The sequence below is a fragment of the Cebidichthys violaceus genome, unplaced genomic scaffold (genome assembly GCF_023349555.1).
Source record: "Cebidichthys violaceus isolate CVI_PGR_0920_01 unplaced genomic scaffold, fCebVio1.0.p SCAF_211, whole genome shotgun sequence".
Lineage (NCBI taxonomy): Eukaryota > Metazoa > Chordata > Actinopteri > Perciformes > Stichaeidae > Cebidichthys > Cebidichthys violaceus.
Window position 1 is genome coordinate 90,001 of NW_027176386.1, and position 13,477 is coordinate 103,477.

The 13,477-nt window shown below is 49.1% G+C and overlaps 1 protein-coding gene across 1 annotated transcript in view; it reads right to left on the reverse strand.

Moving 5' to 3' along the window:
• The window catches only part of mgat3b (beta-1,4-mannosyl-glycoprotein 4-beta-N-acetylglucosaminyltransferase b), a 31,867-nt gene extending 18,442 nt beyond the window's left edge, over nucleotides 1-13,425 (reverse strand). The window contains exon 1 of the mRNA XM_068717482.1: nucleotides 9,274-13,425. The gene's annotated coding sequence lies outside the window, so the exon portion shown is untranslated. The remainder of the gene's footprint in view (nucleotides 1-9,273) is intronic.
• Between the last annotated feature and the right edge of the window lie 52 nt (nucleotides 13,426-13,477).

A 13,477-nucleotide genomic window follows, 5' to 3' on the forward strand; every position in this document is an offset into this window, starting at 1 on the left:
CTTTGAACAGGACATAAAGGTCTTCATGAGAGAGCCGTTATGCTGTTTATTGGTCATTGAAATGCTCCGGTTCCGATGTTCCGATGTTCCGATGTTCCCGTTCTCCACTCCCGTAGTACGAGGTACTTTAAAGAGGAACGTGAGCGATGGCATTCAGCTGTGAGCCTCCAAGATCCTTCATGTTGACTCACACCACTCACCTCACACGACCCCGGAGGGAGCACATCCAGACCTGCCTGCACTCCTGACACACACACACACACACTCACACACACACACACACACACACACACACACACACACACACACACACACACACACACACACACACACAGCCCTCCTCTGTGTCCTGCTCGCAGCATGGCTTTTTTTTTTAAAGCAGTGTGACGGATTGGTCAGCAGTTGCTGTTTGCACGTGTGACGGCGTCTGAAATCAAGGTCTGGCAGATTTTTTGGGATTCCCCCCCCCCCCCCCCCCCCCCCCCCCCCCACCCCCCTCCCCCTCCCCCTCCCCCTCCCTCCCAGCAGCCTCGGCGTTGTCCAGACTTGTAACGCGTCCGGTTGCCAACTGCAATCACAAGGCCTGTCTCTGCACCGCGAGGCTCACTTCACTGTTACAGACACAGCTCAGAGGAGGCGCCGTGCATGCTGGGAATTCAGAGGTGTTGGCCCCTGCTGTGTGTGTGTGTGTGTGTGTGTGTGTGTGTGTCTCAAGAAACAGTTGCTTTGTGCGCGTTAGCACCGGGGCCGTCGCACCGCGCCCTCTCTCACGTCCTGACTTGACATTTAGGGAAGTTAATTTTAGCAGCGGCACAGAAAACAACAAGGAAGCAAAGCTGCTCTGCAAATACCGTTCTGTTAAACAAATAGAGGCCCTTCAGCGCTCCCTTCTCCACCTTCCATGACTCCCCCACGGCTGACAAATCCTCCTCCACCCTCCCCGTGACCCGGGTGAGAATAAAACGACGTGTCCTTTAAAAGACACGCTCCCTGCAGCAGCATGTGAGGCTCCTGCTCCTCAGTCTTTGGGAGGATCTACAGTGGATGTAACAGGAGAAGCGCTGACCACTCACCTGTTTGGAGCCAAATAAACTTCCTGAGTGTTTCCAAACTGGGCTCCGTCAACCACGGCAACCACGGCAACCACGGCAACCACGGCACGCCGAGACGTGGAGCTGCAGAACGCCAACAGTCTGAAAACACCAACTGATGCTGCGGTCGACTGCTCGCATGCACACACACACACACACACACACACACACACACACACACACACAGACGCGCACACACACACACACACACACACACACACACACACACACACACACACACACACACACGACGCGCACACACACACACACACACACACACACACACACACACACACACACACACACACACACACAGACGCGCGCACACACCACACACACACACACACACACACACACACACACACGCTTTGTGAAATACTTTGATAGCCGAGACGAAGATCTTAATCACGGCTGCTTGTGCAATTCAAGTGCCGCCCATGATGGCGCCGCAGACTCTGCTTCCTGCCACAGAAGCATCATCCTAACCAGCCGTGCATCTCTACTCTGTACTCTGCAGCTCTTGTAGCGCTGACCATTATTAAGGTACAAATATTCCCTTTAACGGACCGAAGGGCAACATGACAACTCTTCAGTCTGAGCTCCACGGATAGCTCACCACCAAAGCTCTACACTCAGCTCATGCTTCCAACACTAAAGACCATTCGGCCGCTCCGGCTAACCGGCGGCAGCGTCTCGAGCGCCCTTCTCTCTCTCTCTCTCTCTCTCTGCCGACCCCCCCCCCCCCTTCCTCCCGTCCTCCCTTCAGTCTTCACCTGCAAAGGTCAGGACTGTGGAGGAAACACAGAGAGAGAGAGAGAGAAATGAAAATGTCAGCCACCCGTGAGCTGCTCGTCAGCAGGCCGTGTGTTTGAGCGAGGAGCTAGCATGTCCGACCCCTCAGAGCCGGGTAAATAACCCGGGGCTGTTTGCTGCCTCTCCTGCTGATCTGCACACACAAATACCCCCCCCCCCCCCCACACACACACACACACACACACACATTTGTCAACCTCCCCCTCGCTGACACCTCATTGTCATTTTTTTTTCCTGCAGCCTGTTTTCTCTCCGTCTCCATCTTCTTTTAAAAAGGAAGATGGAGACGAGCGTCGCTGACGTTTTGAAGCTCCCTCCGCTGTCAGCGCCGCTTCCCGTTGTTTCAAAAGAGAAATCACCGGAGGCGACGACGCGCCGTGAGCACAGCAGGTATGCGCCGCGAGCCGGAGGCCATGATTAGCGCCGCAGCACACCGACTTGTATTAACGCGGCGACGACGACTTAACGAGGGAAGGAAACTAGATTGGTAGAAGTTCAGTCATTGAAGTTGACAGGATGGCTACAGAGTCGTGTTTCAGTTCCACTCTAATCCTACCGGACCTCTGAAGAGACTGGACCGGTCTTCATCCCAACTCTGCTGTGAATGCAGCAGAGTTGGTTGCCAAGTGTCAGTGAATGCAGAGCCGCTGGGACGTTACAGTAAGGGTCCTGCTCAGTTGTCGGTTTGTCATAATGCATCTGCTCTGCTGCTCCGGTTCCTGTTTCTCCGTTTCTGGTTTTCATCGCAGTCGCGTGGGTTAAGTTCAGCGACCTGCACTCCTTCGGTGCATGAAGTGACTCGCTCAGCTTATTGGGACGTGTCCAGGTGTGTGTGTGTGTGTGTGTGTGTGTGTGTGTGTGTGTGTGTGTGTGTGTGTGTGTGTGTGTGTGTGCGCGCACCGTTGGGTTTCCACTTTGCATGTGCCGCATGTGTAAAAGAGTCACCGCAGGCAAATGTTGCTGAGAGAGTCAGAGCAGCGTGAAAGTGCTCCATTGTCTCCAGACAGACAGACAGACAGACAGACAGACAGACAGACAGGACGCCATAAACACGATCACACCCAGATATCAAGATTATACCCAAATATCCTGCAGGATGCAAAACAGAGAGAGTGTCTGTGGAGCGGGTCAGAACACAGCGACTTTGACAGATCAAAGATCATTTTGATAATTATAATCTACTTGATCACTCAATCTATCGCCAACAAAAACACAAATGCAAGCCCAACTTTGGAGCAGGACACTGCTTCATACTGGCTCTAGTTACTCAACGCAAATGAACTTTTTCGATAGATTTCAACACGACACACTTACGCTCGTCTTTAGACACGTTCGCGGTTAGCGTCCGCATTAGTCCGGAGTTTTAGAGACGTTTGAAAGTGAAGTTAAATTCTGTGTTTTATAATTCTGCTGTCTATGTGAGGAGGAAGCAGCGAGCGGCGTTATCAGACGTCTGAAGTCACGGTTTGAGGCTTTGAGGAGGACGATGGACACCAAACGGAGGACTTTTCTCTTCTCATTAAAGCTTATCTTGTTCTGCTCAACTACTGTGACGTTCACGTAGAAACTGTAAAGGAGCAAAAGCATGAAGAGACTTCAGCCTCCAGCAGAGACACGAGAGACAACAGACAACAAGGACACAGAGGAACCGGTGAGTTGACCCGATGTGAGATGAACAATTAGCCAGTGAGCCGCTCCTCCCGTCTCTCTGGAGGCACATGTGAGAGGAAGGAGACTCCTTTAATCTCGTGGACAACGTGTTAGCTATTGTCTCCTGCTGTTGGACGTCACGGGACGACAGATCGACAGCGGACAATAAAAGAAACACACAAAGACAAACAAGCTACGGGACACGTCGTCGTGTGCAGAGCGTCCAATTGAGTTCCTGGAAATTCATCAACATCTGTCTGCTCCTCCTCTCGACTCATTCAACCAGCCACACACACACACACACACACACACACACACTCTTACACAATGACACAATGGTTAGTGGTGTGAAGCCTTCCTCTTGTAGCGCCTGTTTTGCATACAGATGTGCAGCTGGGACCGAAGGATCAGAGCTTCTTTAATGAACCGAGTCGAGTCCCGGGGGGGGGGGGGGACCGCTTTCACGACGGACCGGCGCCGCGGCGTTCTTTGAGAAGCGCTCGTCCGAACCGGTCCAGCGCTCGACGCGGCGCTCCACAGCGCTGGAGTCCATCTTCTGAAAGAAAGTCCAACGAGCAGAAGAGACTCGCAGAGACGTCTTAAAGGGGAACGTCGGCGTTTCTTGGGCTCCAGTTGCTCCTGGGGGACAATCGAGGCGACGCATCACCGTCAGCGTACCTCAGAGTTCACTGCTACCGACTGACTGTTGAGCTGATCAAGACGGCGAGGAGTTCAGAAGGTTATCAGAAAAGGAGGAAGTATAAATGTTTTTGCGTACTTTAGCTACAGAACCCAGACCACAATCTTTTCACAAACCAAACTAAATATTTCACCATCTTGTCTTAAACCTAACGAAGTAGTTTAGTTGTCTAACGAGGAGTGACTTTGTGTTGGACATCGTACAAAGAGACGTCGCCTTGAGACACGAGAACAAAGAGACGGTAAAGGTAAAGGTATTAAAACAACAAAGGCAACGTAAACGTATCTTCTTCTCTGCCGTTTCAGAGGTTCACACATTTAAAAGCTGCTGCCTCTGAAACGATGGCGTATTTCAAAGGGTTTTCATGATGTCGATGTTCGCTGCTTCAAAGGACAGAAGGGTGCTTTTAACATTTCACATGAAAACAGTAAACTTAAAGATGGAGGAGAGGAAACTTCATCTAAAGATGAAAGTTGACCTTTTGAGAAAATGGGTTTTCTGTCTGAACACAGCGACGCACAGTTTGAACAGACGTCCATAATTCAAGAAGGAATCTCTCAGACGTTTAGAAATCGATCGTCTCTCCGCCGTCGACACGTTTCACGTCGTGGGCGACGAAGAGAATATTCTGATTAAAAAACGTCAACGTCAATGTTTTGTCCTTCAGGATCTGAGTTTACAGAGAAGAGCCATCCGTCAAACACCAGCCTCTGGCTGCAGACCCATTCTCAGTCACCCTAATGTTAAGATCGGGTTCTTCTTCTTCTTCTTCTTCCCTTTGCAACATCTAAAACCATCTGAGTTGATGAGGAATGAAATACTAGAAACCAATGTGCAATGACCCGATATATAGTTTGCACCCTGAGAAGCCCGTCAACAGATACAACATAAAGGCTTTGAGATGAAATGCATAAATCTAAGACAGACGATTGTGTTTAATATTCAAACCACCTGAGAGGAGGAAGTAGCGCTCTCATTGAGGTTTCTCCTCTCTGACACCAAAAACGCTGCAGCAGGCCTCCACTACTCCACTGCTCATTCAATGTCCTGCTCTTTGCATTGTTAATACATTTTACTTTTTTAAGGGGGGGGGGGGGGGGGCAGAAAGCACTTCATTTCCTGGATTCTGTTTCAATCATCCGACGGTAAAACAACAGCCTCGGCTCCCCGGGCAGCAGAGAAGTAAACACAAACCTCCTCTGACCTTAAAGGCGTCGCGGTGAAGACGAGGAAGAGGAAGACGGTGGATTTCCTTAATGAGGGTAATTACAGCGAGCGGAGGAGGACAACGCAGGAGACAGGAAGCGATCCAGCGTCCTTCTGAACGTCATTGAGCTTTTCCGTCTCTCGCGCTCTGAAGTGAAGGTGGCGAGGTCGCTCCGCCGCCGTCGTGAGCGCTCGGTTCGGGGACACCTTGACGAGCGAGGGCGCATCGTGTCTTCAAAATGTTTTGCCGTGAATTAAGTTTGAGGACAAAAAGTCCTGAACCGAAAACCAGAACAACAGATTCCTCAATTAAGCAGAAGACGGTGACGCAGTCCCTCCGGTTAGACCGTGAGACAATGAGGACACAAACACAGCGGCTGTATGCTCCGCTAGATGAAGCGGATCGTTGAGGAGCACAAACGGCCTCTTGTCCCTTTCTGAATAAATGCTGCATTGTGTCCCCGAAACAGCGAGCATGTCTCAGGACAGTCGGAGGAAAGCTCCACAAGAGCAGATCAGGAACACTTCCTGCTTCACAACAAGTCTTGTTTCTTAAAACATACGTTCATGCAGACTCTCTGGCAGCTCGGTACCTCAGTGAAGCCAGAGCTTCACGTGTTAAAGCTGCATTCTCTCTAGTGTCCACCAGGGGGCGACTCCTCTGGTTGTATAGAAGTCTAGTCTAAAATGACTCTACTTCTCTCTTGATTTATTCCCTCAGTAAACATTGTAAACATGAGTTTATGGTCTCAATCTCTAGTTTACAGTCTTCTTCAATACAGCATGATGTTCATTTAGTACATTATGCTCCATTTAGAGTCAAACAGACCATAAAGAGGGGATGATTTAGGGGGGGGCTACACGTGTGATTGACAGGTCTCTACCAGAGACGTATACGATGTCTCTACGTCACTCCTCCTCAGTCCAGATATGGTCACTTCCTGTCCACTGGTTGCAAAAAGCAAGATGGCGACGGACAAAACGCTGAACTTGAGGATTCAAAACGTCCACAAACCGTCCTTGTGACTACGTCCACTTCTTATATACAGTCTCTAATTTAACCTGAGCAGGGATGTCACCATACCAGAACATGTATTAGTCCACACCAACACCACTGAATACACGACAACAACAAAAACTAAACAATAAATCATTTATTTCTGTTCTGCCGGTTTTTGAGAATATATCGTTAATCTCTGATGATTCGCCTCAAGTTTCCAAAAACTACATTTGAGCTCCTCACGTTATTATTCACCTAACCCAATACTCATCTCTACTGAATGGAGCGTGAACGCATCATAATATAACTCAATGCCACCTCCGCTAACGTTAGCCGTTAGCTCCCTTATTTAGCCAAGCAGGACTGCGCTGCCCACCGGCCGCTAACAGCTAACAGCTAACGTTAACTAGCTCACTGAAAACGCTCAGCTGTTTTCATCATTGCCAATCAGAGCAGTAAACACCTGTGACTGTAACTCCACCTGTGACTGTAACTACACCTGTGACTGCACCGTAGTAGGAGTGTGTATTTGGAATGCAGATATGAATCCTCATCCAAACTCAGTCGGTTTTCTTCTGAAGGTTACTTCTTCTTCTTCTTCTTCTTCTTTTAATTCAGGGTTTTCGTCGACAAAGCGATTCCTTCCACAGGAGGAAGTCACATCTCAGATCCTCTGATTAAGAAGCAAAGACCACCAAACCGGTGAACACGGATCGTGTGTGTGTGTGTGTGTGTGTGTGTGCTTCTACCTGTCCTCAGGCTTTTATCTGCCGCTGCCTGATCGGTATTCCCGTCGCGTTTTTACTGCGCGTCACTTCCACTGATAGTACTGTACAGTAAGAGAGAGGAACCAGATATAGAAGTGTCACAGCATATGTGTGTGTGTGTGTGTGTGTGTGTGTGTGTGTGAGAAGACACATCTAACAGCATGTGAGTTACACAACAGACAGCCAACAGAGAGTGTGTGTGTGTGTGTGTGTTTGTTTTTATCACATCTCTACTTTCTCTTTTGCCATCAGTGCAGCTTTGAGACGCTCAGCATGCCCGTCTCTTCTGCTCACTGTCACCAAACGAGAGCTTCTAGTTTGCACTTGGAACTAAAACGGGAACAAACTGAGCTTTGTGTTCACAATATGGCCGCAGCAGCGACACTCAGCTGGAGATAGGAGGGAGCTGAAAGTGCTTCTCCCTCACGATCTGACCGAGAGCGGGAAACAACGACAACGATCCACACGGCGGACAGCCTCCCAACAGCTTCACCGCACATCCAGAACCCACAGCCGTCACCCCGAGCTGCACGTCTGTGGACACGCCGGGATGGAAGACGGAGAACCCCGCAGGGAACCCGCGCTGCGCTGACACGGGGAGAACGTGCAAAGATCTTCTCATTAATTCAAGCTGTTTTATTCACATCTAGGGAAACGTACACTTTGTGTCACGTGTGTTTTCACCTGTAGAACGCCTCCAAGAGAACAAGACTGCTGTTGATGAAAGTACAGTGCTGCTCATTATGTGTGTGTGTGTGTGTGTGTGTGTGTGTGTGTGTGTGTGTGTGTGTGTGTCTGTGTGCATTGGCTCGCCACTCTGTCTCCAAGATAGTGTTGTTGGAACACAATGAAGCCCATTCAACTCTGCAGCCAGAATAGTGCTGCATCACAGTCTCTCTCTCTCTCTCACACACACACACACACACACACACACACACACACACACACACACACACACACACACACACACACACACACACACACACACACACACACACGGCGGCATCGACGGACCTTTCTCAGGCGTTCGTCGTGATGGATAATAACGCATCATTTCATAAACTAACGACACGCCGTCGATATGAAAACATGTCACGCCGTATTTATTTGTGGCGTTGTTCTGAATGAGAACACGGAGAATAACATGTTTTTGACGGAAGCGTTAGTCACACACGATGTGTTCAAGGACCGTCGGACAGATAAGAACCCAGACGACGGTCACGCTTGTTTTGTTTTACAGCTTCTGGCTGCGATGAACCGCGTCGTTAAAGTCGAGCATGAGAGAGTTTAAAGAGGCTGCAAACCCCCCCCCAAACCAGTCAACATGTCCATTTGAGCGCTGAGCCGTCAGCTGAGGAGGCTCAACGCTCTGCATTCAGGAGATTTACTGCAACAGGAAACAAGAAGAGCTCCTGCTCCACAGCATTCTGCTTCCTGCACGCTGAGCTGATCTTAACGGAAAGAAAAAACCTCTCCGATAGATTTGAGTTCATTTCTGCCTGACTGAGGTTTATGCTGCATTCAGGTGCAGTCACACTGTGGGAGAGTAAAGGACTTTGGTCGCCAAATTATGAGGGTTCATCCTCTGATCCCCAGAGGATGAACCCTCATGACTGTGAACCATCGACTTGTCAGAATCGTTCCCGGTTCTTCCGTTCCTACGTTTTGTCTTCATTAGCAGCTGTTGGCATGGTAACACGCTACACAAACAAAGGTAAAGCTTCATGTGATGGTTCTGTAATCATAGTTTCAAAGACTTTAGTGTAACTAAAGGGAAACTAGAGACTAGTTCATCACAAACAAAGAAAAGTGTGTGTGTGTGTGTGTGTGTGTGTGTGTGTGTGTGTGTGTGTGTGTGTGTGTGTGTGTGTGTACCTGAAACAAGATCTGTCACATGACCTTTCGTTACAATCCATCCCTCCTGCTAGGTAATAACATGCACGGCTCAGTCACACCTATACAGCTCTCCATTATCTCCTCCCCCTCCCCCCCTCCCCCCCCTCCTCCCCTCCCCCTCCTCCTCCCCCGACGGGAGTGTCCTCTTACCCGGCCGTCACAGAACAATGAAGACACTCAGCGATCAGCGTTGGGCTGCGAGCGAGAGGAAGGAGTGGCGCTCTCCTCTGGGCCTCGTGAGACTCAAAGACTCTCAGGCTGGTAATCAACTACAGAATCAGGTCCAAAGGTGTCTGAATAAAAAAAATGAAATGTTGTGCAATCTGTTCCAGCGAGCATGAGCGTCTAGTTCAGGGTTAATCTCAGTCAAGAATTATTCTCATGCCAAAGAAAAGAGATCGCACTGAAGCGGCGGTAGATATCCCACATGTTCAGGAAGAGGTGAGCACGGACGCTGTCGGGGGGGTTCCTGTGACGTGAACACGTTTTGGGGGTTTTGGGGGGTTTTGGGGTTTTGGGTGTTTTGGGGTTCAGAGGCTCATGGGTCTTGAGACTATCTGTCTGTCTGGACTGTAAACTTTCAGCATCGTCACTGACCTCTGAACGACGGGTGCTGCGTTTTGGATCAACATTAAAATGAATAAATGATTTCGGTGCCCGTGTGTGTGTGTGTGTGTGTGTGTGTGTGTGTGTGTGTGTGCGTGCGTGTGTGTTCTTAACCAGAACGTGGTTAAAGTCTTCCAGTGAGAAGACCATGAAATGTGACTGAAAGCTCTGGAATAAAAAAATAAATGAATAAAGATATATGTAGGTGGATTTATTATTTCTAAAACAAAATAATTACCCAAAATTGATAATATTTACAAACAACCAGCTACACTAATCAGAATGTGTGTCTCACTCACACACACACACACACACACACACACACACACACACACACACACACACACACACACTAATGATATTCAACTATGCTGGTAACAAGATGATGCCATGAGGAGACAGCGAGGTGTGATATGATGAATATTCCCACACATCATCATCCTCATTAAAATGCATCATTCATTCACTCCCTTTCTCTCTCTCTCTCACACACACACACACACACACACACACACACACACACACACACACACACACACACACACACACACACACACACACACACACTCTCTCTCTCAGTACGTTAATCATCCCGATATGAAGCAGTTATTCACGTTAAACACAAAATAATCTGAATCAGCTCGATCCTGAACACTTCCCCTTTCCCAGCATGCCGTGCAGCAGAGGCGCTAACGTGCTAACAGAGCTACCGGCCTCTCTCCGAAACACCCACAGCTGTTTTGAGTTTGACACCGGCTCACCTCGCGCAGAGCGCCGTCGCCTCTGAGCAAATGTTTTAATCTGCGTGGAGTAACCGGAGACGGCCAGCAGGAGGCCACTCCCAGCGACAGCTGCAGAAGTTGATTACGCCGAGTGTAACGATCAACGGACGCAGAGGTTAATCCCAACGACACGCATTCTGAATGGAACACGGGAAAGAAGTGTCACAAATCTCCAAATCCTTGATTTGATGGAATCCTTTTGCCAGCACTGATGCGGACGCCATCGCTAAGACTCGCTGTTGAGCCCTGATGGCCGTCGTTTAAAAGACGTGGTGTTCAACGCATCTCGTACGATATCTTACGAAAACGTCGCTCTTCATTTTTCGTGCGTTTTCCTGCAAAAGTCCAGCGACACGTGTCAATTTCCGCTCGTTACGCGAATGCGGTATTTTCAAAATAAAGTTCAGGTTTATTAAACAAAACTACGTAGTAAAAGGTCGTTGTTGGGGTTAAAATAACCACGACGGTGCCGTTACTGAAGCACACAAGCTACGTGACGAAAACATCTCCTGAGAGATCTCCGTTTGTTGGCTCCTCCTCCTCCTCCTCCCGCCGTGTGATTCACCGGTATTTATTCGTAAGTATCGCCACCAATGCTGGATGAGACCAGCCCGTTCTTTAAAGTGCATCAACAATAACTTATTCCTCCAGTCAATTTGGAACAAAAAACGACAGAATGTTCCGTTTCCTCACCTGCAGAAAAAGCCACCGGATTCCCTCTAGTTGCTCATGATGCCTTTGAATACGTCGAAGGCAAACTGTTGCCACACCGGGAACAAAGGTCCAGTAGTTCTGTCGGTTCCCCTGAGAAGCACTGGTGCTGTCAGAGTGTGACGGTCATGCAGCGGCTGGCTGGCGTAGAGAGCGGTGCTGCCGAGGACATGTCTTTACCAGGATGCTGGGAGTGCCGGCATACCGTTGTGATTCAATGTGAGGTGAGTATTATAAAAACAGAACCACGCCTATGCTTTGTTTGATCTCAGATAATAAAAGGCCATATTTGACAGGCTGGAACTCATAATCCTGGTGGACTCTGGTCTTAAACGCTCACATGCATACCTGAGTCCAGTCCGGCTTGGGGACGCCGCCTCTGACTTCCTCTGCCATCATTTCCTGTCAGCTTTCTACACGGTCCAGTCAAAATAAACTTCACCAACAATATCAATACAAAGTCCCAGACCAGTCCTGTCTTTGTCCAGACACATTGTGTTCGTCTTGAACCACAGAGCTTCATGCATCCGGCCTGAAGTCTCGACGTGGACATACGGCACCAGAACGCACCAGAACACACCAGAACGCACCAGAACGCACCAGAACGTATCGCCGCCATCGAGGCTTTCCTCCTGGCTGCAGCCTGCTGGCGGCCGGGGAAGAGTTTGAGGATACACGGGCGAATAAACGGCGTAATCAAGAGAGAGGAACTCCACCAACATCCAACCAGGAGAACGGAACGGATTGGACCACACACACACACACACACACACACACACACACACACACACACACACACACACACACACACACACACACACACACACACATTCACAGAATTAAGATCCAGCTGCTGGCTTTCTCTGGAGGGACCAGGGTGTAGTCAGATGCCTAAACGAGGGGCTTTTCTGGGCAAACTGAGGTGAAGCCGAGCTTTTCCTGTTTCTGCAGCCTCCTGAGGCAGTGTGTGTGTGTGTGTGTGTGTGTGTGTGTGTGTGTGTGTGTACCCACGTACAGCTATCTTTGTGAGGACCACAAACATTTTTGGAAAGTGAGGACATTTTGGCCGGTCCTCACTTTGGCACAGCCAAAGGCCTGTTTGAGGGTTCAGACTTGCTTTTAAGGTTCAGGTTAGACGGTAGGGAATGCATTATGTGTCCTCACAAAGATAGAAGTACAAGGTTGTGTGTGTGTGTGTGTGTGTGTGTGTGTGTGTGTGTGTGTGTGTGTGTGTGTGTGTGTTCAGTAAGCACTGGGCCACTTTCCCAGATGAGATTCTCTGCTGCTGGATAATCCTGATGAAAATGTCTCTCCTCTTCCTCTCGTTCTCTCCGTCTGGAGACAAACAGTTGGCCGTCCTCCCTCCTCTTCCTCTCCCACCGTCGTTCCCGTCTCACCTCCCTCGCACTACCGGCGACAGACTCCTTCATGACGTCGGTATCGGAGAAGACCAGTACCGCGATGACCGTGCGTCATTATCGTATTAATAAGACGTTTTGCTGTTCAAAGTGAATCACAAGCTCGCCCCCAACCTTCTTCTTCTGTGGTGTTTGACTTGGTCTCCATTGATCTCCCGGATTCCTTCTTCTTCTCCTTTCCCTGCTCACTCTTGATTCCTCTAGCTAGCACATGCTCGAGTGCATGTTGTGAAAGACCGTAACACACATGCCGCCGCTTCTCTAACGCCGTCTGCATTTTATTTCAGCGCTCGGGGGAACGGGGCTATTTTGAGCCACTTTCTCAGAGTCACTTCAGGATACGCTGCAGGCTCACAGGAGGCAATGAAACACCAGTGTTTCTGAGTGTGTGTTGCATGGAGATGACCTCCAAGCCAACAACGGCTGCAAACTGGTACTACACACCTGTGGTCGAACGGCTAACGTTCACTAGCTGAACGTTAGCCGTTAGCTGTTAGCAGCCGGTGGGCAGCAGAGTCCTGCTTGGCTAAATAACGGAGCTAACAGCTAACGGCTAACAGCTAACGGAGGTCGCATTGCGTTACTTTGTGATGCGTTCAGGCTCTGTTCAGTCAAAATGAGTAAATCCAGTAGTTTGAAGGAGATGTTTTCACAGCAATATATATCAGATATTAAAGATGAATTATGAGCTGTTTGAGTAAAGTCACTGAACTACTGTTGAAACATGGTTCTGTGTCACGTAGTCGTCTCAAGTTTACCTGAGATTAATAAATGTATTTTGATCTGCAAATATATACGAAACTGTATTTAACGTAACCCTTGATTTTCTAAAAACCT